We start from the raw sequence: 19695 nt of genomic DNA, 5'->3' as shown, positions 1-19695 counted from the left end.
CATTCTGGAGCCGATAAGGGCCACAGCTAGCTGTTTCCTTGCCTGAAGGGAAAGGTAGTTCCTAATCCTTCTCAGAATATGGATGATGCCCCAGCAGGTAGAGATGGTTTGACTGACCTGCTTGCTCATGTCAAGGGCAGGGTCTTTCATAACCCCCAGATTTTTTGCGGAGGAGGTGGGGGTGGGACAGGCTCCTAGTGAGTCTGGCCACCAGCTGGAAGACCATATTTCCTCTTTCCCTCCGAACACCATCAACTCTGTCTTCTCTCCATTTAAATTGAGCGAGTTTGTGATCATCCATTTACCGACAGCCTCCATACAGGATCTAAAATTGGAGGCAGTCGGGACGCTGTCGTAGGAGAGAGAGACTAGGATCTGGGTGTCGTCTGCATAGGAAACTATCTCCATCCCATAAGATCTGATAAGCCTGGCAAGTGGGGTCACGTAGATGTTAAATAGGGTCGGACTCAGGGCCGACCCCTGAGGGACCCCACATTGCACAGGAAGGGGTGGAGATAGGTACTCCCCCAGCTTCACTCTTTGTGCTCGGTGGGTGAGGAAAGACGTGAGAAGATCCAGGGCTGCTCCACGCACCCCAATCTCCCTCAGCCGAGTTGTTAGTACTGAGGGAGAGAGGGTATCAAATGCCGCAGTCAGATCTAGGAGGATCAGGAGGGTAGTTTGGCCCTCATCAACCCGTGTGCGTATGTTATCCAACACTATGGTGAGGGCTGACTCAGTGCTGTGTTCCCTCCTGAAACCATGTTGGGAGAAGTCGAGACATTCCGAGCTCTCAATGAAGGCGGCAAGGTGCGTATTGAGGTGCGCCTCTAGCATTTTTGCTGGGGCAGGGAGTAGGGAAATGGGCCAGAAAGTTTTCAAGACCGACGGATCCAGGGAGGGCTTTTTTAGAAGAGGTTTTACAGCCGCTCTTTTCCATTGAATGGGAAAGACACCATCTCTCATGGCTCTGTTCATGATGTCTACCAGAGGAGAGTTTCCCTGCATTGTTTAAGAATCCTTAGGGGACATACATCCAAAGGAGAGCCTGATTTGGTTTTGTTGAGGAGGCTATCAAGCGTGTCCACGGAAAGAGGGGGAAAGGAGTCTAGGGTTCCCGGGAGGGTTATTTCTACCGGGCAGGGTCCAAAGGCACTAAAGTAGGGGGCCCGCTCATGAGCGATTTTTGTAGCTCCAGGGCTGAGTAGATGTCAGATATTTTTGTTTGAAAGAAAGAGGCGATGTTATTACAAAGCCCTTGGGACGCCACTACAGGATCAGGGGTTTGAAGGGTTATAAGTGAATCTACAACCCTAAAGAGCTCTTTAGGGGAAGACAATGAAGTGGTCAGGGTCGTGAAGTGCTCTTGTTTGGCTTTAATAATTTCGGCCTTGTATTTTCTAAGCAAGATCTTATGTGCTTCCTTATCTTTTAGGTTCCATCCTGTATGCCAGAGGCGCTCCTGTCTCCTGACCTCCTGTCTCAGGAGTCTAAGGTGTTCAGAGAACCAAGGGGCTGAGGGCCTTTTCCTGGTACGTCGGCAGAGTTGTAGGGGGGCTAATTCATCTAGAGCTTCCGTCATGGTTCTGTCAAACTGCCTTGCAGCTATGGGGGCACTTTCTTCCTGAGAGGGACACCATTTGGATGCCCACCTGGAGAGGGAACTATTTGAGATGTCTTTGTAGTTCCTACGGAGTTCCTGTTTGCTAGGTGCGTTTGGGGGTACAGGTGTTCGGAGATAACTAAGTAGGAATGGGACGGCCATATGGTCAGACCATGACAGATGGATAGATTCCTCAATCGATATCCTCTCGTCGTTGGTAAAAATGCCGTCGAGCGTATGCCCAGCTCGGTGAGTGGCCCCTTTGACCAGCTGGTTAAAGCCGCAGGCTGACATAGTGTCCAGCAGAGAAATGGTATCCTTGTTGTCGGACCTTTCTAAATGGAAATTAAAGTCTCCTAATATAGTGAAGTCTTTTCGGCCGAAAAAGGGTTCAAGGACTTGGAGCAGCTGTTGTCCAAAATTGGTACGAGGGCCTGGGGGGGCGGTATACCAATATACCGTTTAGGAGGGTTCTGTGGCCACTTTTATGGCAAAGGAAAGGGCCTGAAAACTGTCTTTAGTGTCCGTAATGGCGACCGTGTGCCAGTGAAGATGGTCCCTATATAGGATGGCGAGTCCTCCAACCACCCGACCAGGTCTATCATGGTGGGACAGGCAGTAACCTTCTGGTATTGCTTCGGTAAGATCCGGACCAGAGGATTCCTTGGCCCAGGTTTCGGTAATGAAGACCATAGAAGGCTTTCTAAGAGAGACGAAATCCCTAAATATGACATTATTTTTGATAAGTGAGCGAGCATTCAGAAGGACACCCCTTTCTGTCTCAGACGAGTTTACCGGAGTAGTAATGAATGACTTGGGTCTAAACCTAGGTAAAGAAGGGGTGGGGCTTACCGCGTTAAGAGTCCCGCAGCCACATGTAAAAGGGCTGTATAGTATGAAGTACTAGATTGCAATGGCGCGTGAAGGGCAGCCATGAATTAGAAATACAATTAGTCATCTAGGGACCATCTGCATGAAAGGCTCATACTGAAACAGCCCTAAGTGTAGAATGAGTTAAAGCTTGTGACTTTGGACATTACTTTTTTAGTGGAGCGCTTGCTTGAAACTTGGTGTCTTGGTATCCGTCTTAAAAATAATAATTATTTCTTAATATGTGGGTGGGTCAGAGCTACAAGCAGCAAGGACTCCAGAGAGTCCAAAAAAGGCACATCCCAGCTGTCTGTATTGTACTGTGTTGCAATCTGTGTTTTCAGAACAGAACACATAATTGTGAAGGCCCTGCTGATTGGCTAAGAAACTGACTGTCTCGTGTGTCTAATATGAAGCTTTTGAACAAAGACAGGGCTGTTTGAAACCTCATTGATCTGGGATGGATGCTAAATAAAGCAACACTAGACAGACACCTATACTACTATCAGAAAGGGGCCTAGAATGTCCACAAAAGCATCAACTAAGGCAAAATGCCACTTAGGCAAATGCTCTAAGGTTCTAGAATCCCTTCCTTGCACCCGGCCATGCATTCATCATTTCTTGAGTCTATGCATTTTTACCTACCCCCACAAATGCAGGTACATTTTTTAAAACGTTTTCCTTATGCATTGTTAGCTAGTCTTACTAGACACAATTTAGAAATATTAAGTGACATTTTGTGTTTAGTGAATAATAACGAAAGGTAAATTGTATAAAGAAATAAAGGTGACTGTATCACTGCTTGTAATGGGGACAACTGGTGCATCAATTTTCTATGCCACCAGGGCACTTTTGTATTACAGAAGGGACTGCAAAGGGGTACAATTGTATCGGGTGGCCTGTGATGTTTCGCCACTAGCGGGAACCATGAGGGGGCGGAACTGACATCAGAACAGTCAGGAGAGAGCACTGTAATGGCGGACTTTAGTGGCGTTCATGAAGACCTGGAGCTGTGGAGCTGGAGGAGGCGAACAGGGCAAAGGGAAGCACTCGGATAAGCCTGGTGACTTTTGGGTGGTGAGGCAGTGACTTTGGTTGTGGGGATTGTGGCTGATGGCGCATATGGTCCGGCTTGGCCAAACCGGCCATTAGTACAGGGACTGCAATGGCAACCCAGCAGAATTTGGGATCTGTAGTAAGGCCACTCTGGGAAGGTGGGCAGGTGGAACCATTGGTGGTATCTGCTGCAGGTCCACCTTGGTCTTCACTTGATCTTCACGAAAGAGAGAGTGCCCCTTTGCTACTCTCAAGGAGTAGGGAGTGAGGTAGCCAGTGCCGCCTTAGGTTTAAGAAGCATTTCTGTGAGGATACACATATGCAAGACTTTAAATGCTACTGAGGTTACAATTCTTTAACTGTTCTGGCTTGCTTTGCTTGTTTGGCATTGGACTTGTAGTCAGTCTTTCACCTGCTGCATGCTCAGCTGCTGTCCTGTTTGTGTCTGTTTAGTGAATGTTTGAGCATTGAAGTCTAACACAGTGGCGGCGTGCATAGGGCATGCTGCTAGGTGGTGAGGCGGGGCGGGGAGGGGGAGGGCCAGGGTGAGGGGTAGTAAACTCGAACTTACGATGGAATGGAGGAAAGTAATTATTCCGTTCCTCTGTTCTGTCATATGTCTGAGTTTACTACCCCCCAACCTGCCCCTCCTCGCCCGCCCCACCGCCCCGCAGCACGCCCTATGCAAGCCACCACTGGTCTAACAGATGAAGCTTTATAGTTTTTGGAACTCACCACATAAGGGAAAGACCTCTTGTGATGCCAGTAAACACACTTCGGGCATTGTAGGAACAACAGACTTGACTGGGCAAACTGAAGCTACTTCATCCACTTCTTTTAGGGTGGCCATTGCGAAAGAACTGTTTAAGGAATTACAGCAGTCGTGTGCTGATGGTACTACTTAGCTCGCACAGCCTTATAAGGTGGTGGCGCCATGCAGGTAGATAAGCCAGATCCCCCTGCAGGATCTCAGGTTGTGGCAGGTGAGGGTCGGCAATGTCCCCTTTTTGCTCTCCCGAAGGGTATGGAGCACTCAGTTAACACAGCCTGCTCTGCTTTAGAATCATCTCAGTCTCCTCCACAGTCCTTTTCAGGTTCAAAGCTACAGGCCTCGTTATTGCTTTAGAGAGACTCTACTATATAGACCTCCAATGTAAATAAGGACATTCAAGCTCTGTCATCTCTGACTGATCACCCTCCACCGCCTTCTGCTGTAGTTGCAGAAGTGACTCCTTTATTGGACCCTTCACTCCATTCTCTGCTAGAGACTATCTTGTCAGAAGCAGAAGTTAGAAGCTCGAAAACCCCACAAGAGCAGGGTCTGGTCCACCTTGAAAATAAATTGAACGGAATAGACCAAAAATGATCAAACATGGCTGGCAGGCTCGATGAATTTGACAGCAGGTCTCAGGTTTGGAAGATCTGAATGGGGCAGTTCTAAAACATGGGGCAGACCTGGACAAAGGGCTTATAGTGCTGAAAGATAAAAAGGAAGAGTTGGAGAATCATTCCTGATGTTCAAATCTCAAGTTCATAAGCAATCTGGAGAATTTTTAAAATGACTACGGTGTAGGTTTTTTCTTCCTAACTATATACTGCGGATTTCGCTCTAATTATGGCCCATTAACAGTTTTCCCAGTTATCAGATAAAGGAACCAGGGGCAGATGCATCAACATCCATGTTTGCTATCTCAAATAGCGATTTTTGGAGAATTGCTATTTGAGAATTGCAAAATGGGATGTATGTAGAAAATCAGAATTTTTTTGCGATTTCTTAATATTCCTTAATTGCGATTCTGCGATTTGCTTTTTGCGATTCCTTAAATGATTGCGCAAAATTAAGGAATCGCAAATTTTGCGATTCCTTAATTTTGCGATGCAATTTTCTTCATAAATCACATTTGCCGATTTTTTTGTCGCAAACGCTGCTTTTTTGCAAATCGCAGCGTTTGCGACAAAAAAACCAGATGATACATCTGCCCCCAAATCCTGGCCAAAGCAAATAAACAGAAATCGTTCGTCTCTTCGGAGGAATTCTCCTTCCAAGCTTTCTGTTGCTTCTGCTAGAAGAAGTAATGCATTCCGCAAAATGTTGGTCGCTTTTAAAGCCGCAGGAGCACATCCCACTTTGTTTCAGAAGTCCAAATGGAGAGTTCTTTATAAGGGCCATTATCATGTTTTCAATGCTGTTAATGTGCACAAGACTTTTTAAAGACTTTTCAGGGAAATCAGAATGGCTAGGAATCTCAGTCTGGCTTTGTATGCACACTATGTCTGCTTAATTATGGTTAGGGGGATTGTTCTTAGTTAAGAGCTTTCCCTGATTTGGGCTTTCTTTTTTTACTTTATGTGCTCTGCTCTCTATTGCTGTTTTGCTATCTTTTCTGGTGAGGTTTCTTGGTTCCTTCCTGTGTGATTACTGTTTGGGAGCAGTGTTATGGCACTCCTTGTTGGAGGGTGGCTCTCCTACTTTCCTAAGGTGGGGCAGGCATCTCGTTGGGGAAAGTGATGTGGGTGGGGAAAAGGGGGAGAGGGAAGGGGAAAAGGGTGCGGATTTGATGGTGGGTTCGGTATGGGACGCATTTGGGTTGGGGCGGTTGTTTGGATGCAAGATCCACTTGGATGGTTTAAATAGAAAAATGGTAGTATCTTAAGGGTTTCAAGACTTGTTGATGCTTTACAGTGGCATTATTTCAAGCTGACAGGATGGTTCACAAATGGGGTAGTCAGGGTGAAGTCCTGTAACATGGAGCAAATATTAGGTCTAAATGTAATAATGCTCTTAATCCTGATGTGATGTTTTTGTAAGAAAAAGTGTAAATTGCCTGCGCACTCCTTATTTTGAACTAAGTTATTCTACTATTGAACTGTTTAAACAAGTGTGTGTGTTGTTTGGTCTAAGGCAGCCAGCCTATTGAAAGAGCAACATCTGGTGGGATCCCCACTAGTATACCAAACGCACTACTGATTTAAAGTATGTCAATTGGAAACACTGGTATCTGTGCTTAAATCAAAGTATCTGAAATTCAATCTAGTGCTGGAAAAAAAATTAACCAGTGTACACATTTTATATAAATTGTCAATTCATTTTATATATTCACTAGCAACCCGTCCCGACGTTGTCCGGGAGCAATTAGGCTTCAGGCCCCCCCCCCAGTCCCGACGATGTCCGTGGGTCCCCCGGAGCCTTCCTCCATATATTGCAGTATTATACCTCTATGTTTACTTTGTACACTTTTGTAACCTGCACACATAACTTTTTCCTCCTGTAATGCACTGTTTGGCTCACTTTTTTAATGCTCCGTTTGCTTCCTCTTGCTACCTGCACACGTCACTTTTTCCTCCTATACCTCTATGTTTACTTTTTACGCTTTTGTAACCTGCACACGTAACTTTTTCCTCCAGTAATGCACTGTTTGGCTCACTTTTATAATGCTCCGTTTGCTTCCTCTTGCTCACGATGTACGCTTTTGTAACCTGCACACGTAACTTTTTCCTCCTGTAATGCACCGTTTGGCTCACATTTGTAATGCTCCGTTTGCTTCCTCTTGCTCCCGATTTTCATTTTTGCTTCATTTTTCCGCTGCTCACCGCTCCTAAATAAATAAATAAATAACCTACCTCATCCGCCGCTCACCGCTCCTCCCCGCCTGTCCGCCGCTCCTCACCGCCTGTCCGCCGCTCCTCACCGCTCCTCCCCGCGCCATGTCTGCCGGTCCTCCACGCGCTCCTGGACGCTGCTCCTCCACGCGCTCCTCACGTCGGGCACGCACGTCGCGGCCGGTGCTTCTTCCGAGGGACTACTTTTTTGTTTTCGGTAAAAAATGTTAATAACTTATATTTATTACGTTTATATAGCCTATGTCCATCTGCACACCCTGACGATTACAACGATGTATCGGGTGTGTGGATTGGCGCTGTGGTTCCCGAGTTTACCCGCCTCAAAGGTTCAAAGTTCTTCCTTTATAATAGTAGTATAGATATACTTTAGATATGATCAACAAGTAATGATGAATGCACTGTTAGTTCATACAAAAACAAAGAATAAGACATTTTTTGAAAAACGAATTGACACTGTTGTGACTACTCAAAATGGCCCAATGCATTTCGGGAAGACTCCCTTCTTCAGGGGAACTGTAGAAAAAATTAATGTGAAAACAATATATTAACAGGCTGTATGCTAAAGTTGCAATGTTAATCATTTACATAATACTGAACATGAGCTCATGTACATGTATAGAGTTTACTCAAAGAGCAGTTCTGAAAACAATTGAAAATTGCCAACTAGGAATACAAAGTAAAGTTCCTAAATGGACTTATAGATAGGTCAAGTTTAGCCCCAGTGAATAACCTATGAAATATAATAGAACCGCCTGTGATAGAAACCTCGACCAAGATTGAAATGTGCTTGCTAGTAAGTTGTGTGTAAGATCAAGCTCTTAATTGAAGCATTTGTGCAGATAAGTCGATTGAAATCCCAGTTACAAGTGATAGTGTGAACTGCCTCATATTAGTAGAACATCCTTACTTTAGGAGAGGTTGAATCTTGTGTGGACAAAAGATGTCCCAGATAGTGTCTGCGGATACGCTGTAAAATACTGGTACAACCTGGAGAAGGATGAGTACCTCTGATTAGGCGAAAAAAACCCTGACAGTATGCTTGCTGTTGTATACACCACAACGTATGGTCTAACTAAATATTTAAATGCACTAAGGTGCTCCTGCTTCACTGGTGTTATAAATGCTGATTAAATATATACTCCACTATTACTGTGCAAGTGATCATGATAACTTAATCGTGGCTATCTTCCCTTAGTCGAGTAAAAATGACTCTGTCTCTCTGCTAACTGTAGAACAACTCACGTATGATAAAACCATTGCCACTTTGAAAAAGGGTGACTGAAATGAATTGTTATCTCTGGACTCACCGAGGTGCAGAGCGAAAAACAACTTATGTATTATGACTGCTGTTTAAGCCAGTAAAAATCACTCTATGAAAAAATGAAATCTGTGTAAGTATCGAGACCGATTGAATTCGCTCAGAGATGCTCAAGTAAATCTACCTAATGCTGACCCCTAAATCAACACTCACCTAGACCTTTAAACGCCAGTCCGTGAGAATTCAAAAAATGTCTTATTCTTTGTTTTTGTATGAACTAAAAGTGCATTCATCATTACTTGTTGATCATATCTAAAGTATATGAATATATAAAATGAATTGACAATTTTATATAAAATGTGTACACTGGTTAATTTTTTTCCAGCACTAGATTGAATTTCAGATACTTTGATTTAAGCACAGATACCAGTGTTTCCAATTGACATACTTTAAATCAGTAGTGCGTTTGGTAAACTAGTGGGGATCCCACCAGATGTTGCTCGTTTTTGTAAAAAGCCCATCTTAAATCGTATTCTTAAGCTGTAGGCTTTCATTACCATTATCTGGGCTTATTTCAATATAGCTAATGTGACTTGTATGGGGGTGAGTGTTTTTTTAGACATACATTGAAGGGTGAGAGTATTACCTCTGTTAATGACCCCCTGGGGAGATATATTTGGGTCACCTCCCTAGTGGGGGTGAGCCAGTAATTTTGTAAACTACTACGGTCCTCTTCCTGATCAAACTGAGGCTCTGCAGCAATTGTATTCCCTTGCTGTTCATTCTAACAGGCCTAGTATTTTGGGGGGCGAATTTAATGTTTTTTAGAATCCTGAATTAGATGCCTTACGTAAGAAGGCAAGGCAGTCTAAATCCAAGACAGCAGGCTTTATTGCAAAATTAAAGTCTGACTTGGGCCTTATAGAGCCAATGCATTTTCAATTTCCGTTACCTAGATAATATACCTGTTTCACTGCTAGGAATAGTGTGACATCTAGATTAGACGTTTTCTTGATTTCTCAGTATTTGTGTGGTCTAGTGTCTCGAATTATTACAAATAATTTCCCTGACCATGCAGTGAGCTCTTTGAATTTTAGGTGAGACGGGTCCCTTTTTAGGTGGAAGGTGGGGTTTTAACAATCTTTTATTATCTGATCTCGTCTGTTTGTAATTTCTTTCAAATTAATTTTGATTCTGGCTCTCTTTCCTAAGTGTGGGATACTTTCAAGGATGCATTAAACTGCCAAGCAATAGGGTGTTCTGCGCTATTGGTGAAAAACTTAATTAGTCTGGTTTTAGCCCTTCAGAAAAGGGTTTGATCTTGCTTCTCTTTCCCTAGGCTCAGCTAAGTTTCCAAACTTTGAGTCAAATTTGCAGGAGTTGGAAATGTCAATTTGGTTATAAGTTATTTTTTGGCCCCACCCCCGTGCCAAAAAATGTTGTGAAGAACCAAGGTGTCTGGCTGGACTCCTCACTCAACTTTCAGTCCCACACAAAGAAAGTGGCAGCTACGTGTGTGGGTCTATTGAGGAGTCTTAACCCGATACTCGGTTTCTTAGACTCCAGAACTCGCCAACTTATCATCCAATCCATTATCCTTGCCCGGCTGGATTATGCCAATGTTCTGTTCTTGGGGGCAAATAAAGCAGAACTAGCACGGCTGCAACGTATTAAGAACTCGGCCGCCAGAGCTGTGGTTGGCCTTCCACGCAGGTGCTCTGCCAGAGCCACCATCCGTAATCTGCACTGGCTGCCAATTGAATCCCGAATTCATTTCAAAACCCTTACCACTGCATTCAAAATTCTTAACTCAGACGGCCCTGAACTCCTACGCCCACTCCTTGTACCCTACACTCCCCAGCGCACCCTGCGCTCACTGGGACAACACCTAGCGACGGTCCCCCGAACCAAGCTTTGTAGAATGGGCGGCCGTTCCTTCAAAGTCCTAGGGGCAAGACTCTGGAACTCCCTGCCTCTACATATCCGCACCCTAACCAACTTGACTGCCTTTCGAAAGGAACTCAAAAATCACCTCTTTTCCGTCATCTAGTCCTCTGTTGGTTATTCCCCCACCCCTCAGGTACTGTTTAGGTCAGCGCCGGGACGCTCCGTTGCTGGGGCAGCTGTTTTGCGCTTTAACAAAGGGTTAAAAAAAAAAAAAAAAAAGAACTGCTAATATTAGGCGTTTTCAGCTCTATTTTACTTCCACAAGTGTGAGTAGGTTTTGTCCGTTAGGGAGTAGTCATTGTTTCAGATGCCATTCGGAGGCAGAGGGAGATTGGCTCCATGTTATTGCCACCTGTCCGGTTTTATATGAATTTTGGAATCATTGAGCTATTTTTTTGAGTTCGTCTATGAATAAGACTTTTGTGTTAGACCCTTTTAAGATTCCTTTTGAGTTGTTAGTAATATGAGTCTAAGGAATAGATCTTAGTCCTTAAATTTCTCACTCACCGTACGAAGGTTTATATTTATTACGATGTTGGTGGCACGTTCCTTGATCCTGCAGCGCTAGAACTCAGTCTAGCCAATGCTCTTGGTTCATTGGCATAATAAAATGGACTGCGTTCATTTTTTTTAACAGGTCTATGCAAAAAGAATTAATCAACTTAAGAACTTTAACAGCTCATGGTGTAACTTTGCCTCTGGTAATATTGTTCTTTGTAAGTAATTGTAGTTGAAGTTTTGGTTGCTATTCTCCTTAATCAAAAGTAAACTCGTTTTTTCGCCTGCAGGTTTTCATATGAGCGTGATGCCCTAAAAAGGTGTTGCCTCTTTCAGTACGGTTGTCTAAAGTTGTGTCCGATTAAAAAAAGGCGGAAGTAAAAGACAGCTCTGTGGTTCTGAGCTAGGATACTAATGATTTCTGCAATCAATTGTAAACGATGAAGGGCAAGCAGGTCACATACCTGGAAACAGATTCCCATACCATGAAGCAATATTGTGGATGACTCGAAGTATAACAGTCAATTATGCTGGAATGCCTGCATAAATGGAGCAGTGTTAATCCTGGAGCACAGCTGTTGCCAGATACGTCACTGGCAGGAAATGCCTAGATCACTTGAGGCAATAATCCCCATATACGTTATTGGAACATACGGGCATATGGACAGAGCCCTCTGAAACACCCTCTATTCTCCAGTATGCAAGCAATGGCTCCTCTTGAAGGAAGAGGAGATTCATTAAGAGCTGATTATGAGTATCCCACAACATATAAGTAGTAGAACACAGTTCAAACTAAATGGAACAGACACTAAGAATATTCCTTTTAAAAATATGAAATAAGTGAACCAGGTGACCAACGGCGCAATGTTCAATGGAAAGTGCAAAACCACCCAAAAAATGTGCACAGAATGAATTTATCAAACATATTTTAAGCCCCTTAAGGAGATACATATAAAAGTAGTGATTGCATGGGAGCAGCAAAGACCGGCCATAGCGGGCACCGTGCGTTTCGCCAGTGGGCCACTATGGTGGGGGCCAGTTTTGGGCCCCTGGGGTCTGTATTTGGTACCAGGGGGTGGCAGTATCAGCTCCTGTAAAAAAAAAATCGGCCGCAACCGGCCCTCGGAAACTGCTCGGCTGCACCCCGTTTACCACAGGGGGGGGGGGGGGGGGGGGGGAGGGGGGCGGCAGAGCAGTTTGCCAGGGCTGGTTTCGGTCCCCAGTCCGGCCCTGGCCACCTAGTGCTAAATCCTTTGGAATCCTGAGAGAGAACTGCTGTACAACTGCTCGTCTTGTGAGACCGTGAGCCCTGGTGTTGGGCACCATGGCGGAGACTGGTGGCGCGAGGTCTGGAGCAGGATGTTGGCACCGGCAAAGTCTGAACAACCCAGCAGCCATATTTCACAGGCACACTTCCTCCTCGAGAGCAGCCTGGGTGTGGGCCAGAGATGAGCCCGATTATGGATACCGGCAGCGATTGGGTGCCTGGGTGTCTAGCCACAGACCTGCATTGAGGATTACAGTCCAAGGGGATGGGCCGATGGCCCGAGTGGTAGTCTACATCAGAGGAACTTGAGACACCCAGTGACAGTTTTGGATAGCTAGAGAGGAAAGACACTGAACCTACATCCAGGGGTAGCCCCCATGAGACTCCCTTGCAGCCTAGGAGAGCGCCTCTAGGGTGAGATCGTGGAAGTGAACTTGTGAAGATGCCGGAAGATAAGACTGAGAAGGTTGCTTGTGGATGGGCTTCTAAGGATTGCATATTGACATGAGGTTTACATTGGTTCAGCACTTTCACTCTCGATTACTGGAAGAGTGGGGTGGTGTCTGGAATGGGCACTGTGCTCCCACGTTATGAAGGGGGAGGTCTGTGGCCCGGACCCACCCTGAGGATTAAGCCTACCCCTCCTAGAGGGTTACAGCTGGTGAGTTTGCATTGGCTCAGGGTACCCTGTTGAGGGGCACCCTTGGTGGTTTGCACGCTTAACACAAAAACGATTTACTTATTGTTTTATTATTTTCCTGTTTTCCTTTTTGGATTTGTTTGTTAACTTACATTGCTTCATGACCCTGATAAACCACAGGGTGGGGGGGACTGGTATACAATCGCCCTCTGGTTAGAGCATATCAGTGATACCACATGTCAGGAAGGTTTAGAACTGCCTGTAGGGAAAGGGGATGGAGGATAGGGGCTATTGTTTTAGGGATGTGCTGTTTTTCTATGTGTTCTGTTCAATGAGCAACAGCAGAAATCGGTGAGGGGGTACTGGCTGGAGGCATAGATGGTGACCAGGCTTGGACAGTTAGAAGTATGGGGAGGGACTGGACCTGGCCCCGGTCGGGGTCACTCATGCCCACTTCTAGTGCTCCTGGCTTAAGTGCTGCTGTCTTGGAACCTTCGGGGTCTCAACGGATATCTGAAGCAATGCACGTGTTATCCTGCCTCCGATGGTATAACATTTGCATAGCTATTACAGGAAACCCACCGCCCCAGGCCGAGGAGGTAAAATTGGACCAGTGATGGAGTGGACACATGTTTGCAGCAACATACTTTAGTTACGCCAGTGGGGTGGAGACGTGGATACCGTTGGGTGTTCCGTTTCACGAAAAGGTGGTGCATGCTGACCTAAAACTAGATACCTGATAATAGTTGGGGTGTTGGATGAGTTTGAGACCTGCCTGGTGAATACGTTTGCACCTAACATTGCTGATGGATCCTTAATTCCCGAGGAGGTGAGGAAAATGGCCCCGTATCTAGGAACACAGGTCACTGGGGCAGGGGACTTCAACTGTGTCTAGGACTAGTGAATAAATAAATCTCTTCCACATGGGACAGACTGACCTGCATCTCATGGGTGTCTGAAGACACCACCATCAGGGGGCAGGACAAACTCGTATTACTCATCAGTACATGTACCTTTCACGTTTTAGCTGATAGCACAAGTCACTTTCGTATTGATTCTGTTCTACTAGTGTATTTTATTCAGCTTTAGTTTTAGATATTTTTGATATTGTTCTTCTGCTCTGTTGCTTACTGCCATTGAATATTTGCTGCTAGCTTAATGCATTTAATGCACTGTTTACTTTTTGGTCATTGAATATCTGCTGCTAACTAATTGCACTTAATGCATTGTTCACTTTTTTGATAGCATACGTCACTTTAGCGCTGAATTTGCGATATGACAAGTTTTAGACATTCTGTAAAATGTTCTCCTACTGTAACTATCATTGAACATTTGCTGCTAGCACATCGTAATTTAGCTTATACTTTGTAAGCACATGGCATTTTATTTTTGACTCTGTAGAATGTTATCAAATCTGTGAAACTATTGACAGCACTATAATCCCTAACTGGAAAAAGTTAATCAACTAAGGCCAGTTGTTATTTTCTGCACTGTATCTCTGTATGTTCAACGAGTTATTGTGTTTGGTTTGTATTTGTTTTTTTTCTTTTTTGTAATGGTTTTAATTAATCAACAAATAAAATACTACTACTCATCAGTACATGGGGGATGCAGTTGCATAGATTGCGTGTTAGGGAGAAGATAGGACAGAGAAATGTACATCTCCTCATCCTATCTTAACAGATAACTCTCTGATCATTTGCCTTTACTCACTCCTGACCTTGCACTCAGGGTGGGCTAGACCTAAAATTCTGCTGTGGAGACTGTGACCTGAAGTGCTGACAGAAAACCCTTTTCTCATAAACATTAAGGAGTACATGGCACAGTTCTTCTGAGCGAACCAGGAATCCACTGATAGTAGATGGGAGTGGGAAACCTATGAGGTTGATTTGAGGGGGGAGTGCATTCCTCAGGAGTTAAAAGTCAACTGGTGTATGAACTCCTAGACCTAGAGGAAAAACAGGCAACAGGCGAACCTAGGGATCCAACCTGCAGACAGGCCACAGGGGTCCCAACGGCTGGTGCAAATCACTATACACAGTGGAATAGGTGTGGTCAAAGCTGCCTAAATATACACATACACAGTACAGAGACTGTTCCACAAGGGTGATAAATCAGCTGTTAGGATGGTTGGTGAATATGGAAAAGCCTCACACACACATACTGTACCTGTAGAGGGCATGGTCGCCTTGATAGCTAGAGATCAGATAAATGAGGCTCGCAAAGCTTACCTGCAGGAGGCATTTGCGCAAAAACCCACGTGGTGTCATATGATTTCCTGTGGCAGTTCCTTAATGGGTCAGAGTTATCAAGCCTCACGACAGAACAGAGGCTCAGCCCGGATAGCCGACTGGAGGTCAAGGAATTTAAGGAGGCACGCTTGAGATGACTCGGGTAAGGTGGCGGGAGAGGATGGGCTACTGGCTGAGCTATACAAGGCTCTGCCTGACTCGCTCCTGGAGACCCTTATAGGGGTTTTCACAGAGGCACAGGAGAAAGGAGTGCTCCCCCAACTATGAGAGAAGCAGTAATGGTTTTGATACTCAACGATGGCAGGGACACGGTGCATCTCTCCTCTTATAGTCCATTGTCCATCCTTAATGCAGATGTCAGATTGTTGTGTAAGGTTTTGGCAAATAAGCTCCTGAGGGATGTCCGTGACCTGGTCCATCCTGACCAGATTGGTTTTATCCTGGGAAGCAGCATGATGTACAATACCATGTTAAACATGCTGTCATAGGGACGAGGGATGACTTGCACTGGTGGCACTGAATCTGAAGCATGGTTTCGACATAGTAGGCTGGCATTACATGTGAACCACAATGCTCCACATGGGTTTCGGCCCAGAGTTTCTTGGATGGGTTAAACTTTTCTTCACCAAATCGATAGGCAGGGTACAAACAAGCAACATCCTTTCTGAAGCCCGCGAATAAGTAGGAGACCAGACAGGGGTGCCCCCACCCCGGGTCTGAACATGCTTGCAGTGGAACCGCTAGTCTCTCAGCTTCGCATAACCCTTAGGCTGTGGGGTATCCAGATGGGAAACACGACCCACACAGTATTGGTGTATGTGCTTGATACGCTAGTTTATTTATGGCACCCTGTGCATTCAGTACCCCTCCTTCCTCATTAGTTACAGGACTTCGCAGAGGCTTCAGGACACCAAACCAACATAGATAAATCCAGACCTTTTCCACTGGGTAGACTGGGGCATGAAGTGGTTCCCCTGCTGGACGATCTCAGTATTTAAGAATATGGGTGACCCGCAGCCAAAAGGCTCAAAATGACCTGAATGCAGGGAAGGTGACAGATAGACTGAGGAGATCTGTTGACTTCTGGAAAATGCTTCCACTGTCTGTAATGGGGAAAGTAACCCTGACAAAAATGATGTTCTTGCCGAGGTGCCTGTATGCCTTGCAGTTACACAAAGGGGTAAACCCAGACAAGTCCTGGGACCTGGGTAGAAAGCAGTACAGAAAGAGGGTGGTCCCAATCTTACAATTCAAAAAGCACGTAATTAAATGCCAGCCGATATTAATTCAAATTACACAACACAATAAAGCGTTCAATATTATTTAATCATATTGAGCATCAGAATATATCTGAGACAGCATATTATATCAAGTGCCCCACGAGTGGGGGAAAGAAAGGGGAAATAGTAAGGTGCGCTTTGTGAGGATTGCGGGAGTGAAAGAGAAAGGTATTTACATCAAATACATTACAATTAGAGCCGGCTTCACTTGACTACAACATAATCATGGAGACATGTAAAAGGCCATTGTTTTCAATACTCTATCATAGTGAAGCAAGCACTGTTGATCAAACTGGCATAGGGCAGTGATGTAGTTGACGTTTCGACCCCAGAAGGTAAGTAGGCTGTTTGGGTCCTTACACCGGGGTCTTCCTCTGGACTAAGAAGGGGATACCAGAATCCACCTTTGAGTGGATGGAGGATGGAGGAAGGACCACCTCCTTTCTGTACTGTATGACTTGCAGAGCATTATGTGCCCGGTGCTGGCATCGATGTTTACCCGGCTGGACAGTTTGCTTGCTGACCTAGTATGTGCATGAAAGCGAAGCTGGGCAAGTTTGTCCACATTTGAAACTCCCATGGGCAAAAGGCTGGGTAGGGATGCCACACTTTTTCTTTTCCCTGCTACAACTCAAATGCAGCATGTAGTAAGTTGGCTTGATAGGGGCCCCAAATAAAAAACAAATTATCTTGGCTGACACACACATGGTCAGTATGCGCTCTCCAAGGTGTTCCTAATTGGGGTGGGTGTCCTGAAGGATAGCCCATACCTGATTCGGCAGTTGGCGACGGTGTGGTTCAGGGTGGTTAGCAAGGTTCTCCGCTGATCCACCTTTGCGGAGGGTCTGCACCTTGTGGGCATTGAGGCCTTTGTATATCATTGATAAAGATACCTCCTATGCAGCAGGGCATGCAGGAGAATGTGTAACCATCGGGGTCTTATACCTCAACAATCGCTTCAGGCCCAGGATCGGTTTGAGCTGGGACCTGGACAATTTTTACGTTTTGCCCGGATAGTACATACTGCATAGAGGATTTGACCACTGTTTTCTGCTAAATCTCAGGAACATGACACAGTGAGACAATTGCTGGTATTGGCTGGCTGTAGACGCATCTATATGCATCCCTCATGACAAACAGTGGAGGGAGCACTGACTTGGCCCAGGAGCTTTGCGATACAGACTCTCCTTATGACTTGATGATGGCAGACGAAAAAACCAGTGCTCAGGTCACACAGGTGTCACCAAATGCATGTTTTAAGTTCATACACTCCACAATTTGCATAGGACTTATATGCCTAACACAGATGCTCACCAAAAGGTATCCTGACATGCCTACTGCATGTGGAGGCTGTGGTCAGGTGACGGCAGACTTCCTCCACACAATGTGGGGTTGTCACATATATAGCAGAGTTTTGGAGGTGTGTACTACTGCACCTGACCCAGATCATGGGACTGACGCTGGATGACTCTGTCAAACTGTGTCTCTTGGGCATTGTCCCAAGTTGACAGAGATGAAAAATGGGGGCTAGAAAGGCTGCATTAGGAATGGTATTGACGAGATGCCGGAGGAGGTGGACTGGAAAAGAGATTTAACGGAATGGGTTTTTGCAGACAAACAGCATGTCAGGCTCACAAGGCATGACAAGACAGTAGAGGAAGACCTGGTAACCTGTGGGGTAATTAGTGTAAGGATGACAGACCCCCCCTGATGGTGGGCACCCATGAAGTCACCCGGGGGAGGTTTGAGAGGGAAGACTAAGCGGAGGTAGTATGGAAGGGAAGTATTCTAATTAGAAATTAGGTATATTTATACAGCACAACATTACCTGAGGTTGTTTAGGCACTAACATTAGAGAATATCACGACAGTGCCAGCAAGACATAGATGGGAAAACACTATGGTCTAGGTCTAAAAAAGCCAAGCTTTAAGATTCTTATGAAAGATGAGGATGTTTTCGGTACCTCAGATGTGGAAGGGTAAGGATTTCCAAAGTTAGCAACAGAATGGGCGAAGCCCTGAACAACCACCTGTCTCCTAGATGCAGAGTGTGGCAGCCTACGAGGCGTATGCCATTTAAAGGTAGATTTGAAGCTCCCAGGGCCAGCATTGTGTGGCGCCCTGTGGACCATACGAAGGACTTTGAAAACCGCGTGTTTCTTATTCGGTAGACAATGAAGGATCGTATGCCTTTGACGACCGAAAGATGTTTTGGAATATCCAGATTAAGTCAATCCGCTGCATTCTGAATAATCTGAAGTTTGGTAAGAGATGTCTGGTTAATCTTCATGTGAGTAACAGTAATCTAGACGATATGTGACCAATTCCATGACCACCAATTTGTGCAATTCCTCCGGAATTAAAAGTAATTATTTTTCAGAGTTCTAATGATATGTAAATTTGTGCTAGCTGTGCGATTCACCTGCTTATCAAATGACAAAGGATTGTCAAAGATGACCCCCAGGTTCTTAGCAGAGTCTACAGGGAGTGGTACGTGACCACAGGAGACTCTGGCCACCATATTGTAGACCAGATAGACTATTGTGCTCCAAATATCCAGCACCTCTGTTTTTTCAACATTAAGTTTGAGAAAGTTATCTTATTTGGGCACACAGTATTACAGGTGGCTGCGCACATGTTTAAATATCTGGGTATTCATGTATACCGGACACCCACTGATATGTTGGACGGCAACCTCAATAGAGCAATCAGAGCCCTACGCTCTAGTATTGACTTTTGGACCACATTACCATTATCAGTGATGGGACAAGTGGCTATAACGAAAGTGGTGGTCCTCTCACGATTGATTTATTATTTTACAAATCTACAGGTGCTACTCCCACAGAACACTTTTAAACTCTTAAATACTATGATTATTGACCTCATCTGGGGGCCCAGTAGACGGAGGATAAGCCTCAAAAAGCTCCAGATTGGCACGGATAGAGGAGGCCTGGGAGTGCCGGACCTCAGAGCATACTACTATGCCTGTCAATTACAGTGGCTGTCCTTTTGGACGGCCGGGCGTAATTTGCAAGAAATAGGATACACCGAGCGAGATATCACAAGAGGAGCCTTGCATACACTGTTATTACCGCGATGCAAACTCCCCCAGCACCTTCCTCCCCTGCTAAACAAGGCGCTACAATGTTGGAAAACAGCACTACACTACATATGCCCACACCCTCCCTACACGGGTAACATCCCCTTATTGGGAATACCACTGGCGACCGGACGAATAATGAAGCGCACTATCGCTCCCTGGCTAGACGTAGGGGTTAGCACGGTGTCGGACTTATTCCACGATGAACAGTTACTGGATTATGGTAACTTTGCTAAAAAAAGACAGGGGTGCCAGACCACTTATATATATTACATGCAGCATTAGTACAATATGTAAAAACACA

General features: G+C 45.2%; 1 pseudogene; it reads left to right on the top strand.

The window, feature by feature from the left end:
- Window positions 1-762: 762 nt before the first annotated feature.
- The window catches only part of LOC147709009 (t-SNARE domain-containing protein 1-like), a 42944-nt pseudogene continuing 24011 nt past the window's right edge, over window positions 763-19695 (top strand).

This window comes from Lissotriton vulgaris, chromosome 6, assembly GCF_964263255.1.
Source record: "Lissotriton vulgaris chromosome 6, aLisVul1.2, whole genome shotgun sequence".
Lineage (NCBI taxonomy): Eukaryota > Metazoa > Chordata > Amphibia > Caudata > Salamandridae > Lissotriton > Lissotriton vulgaris.
The sequence above is the reverse complement of the archived record's forward strand: the minus strand, read 5'-3'. Positions and strand labels throughout refer to the sequence as shown.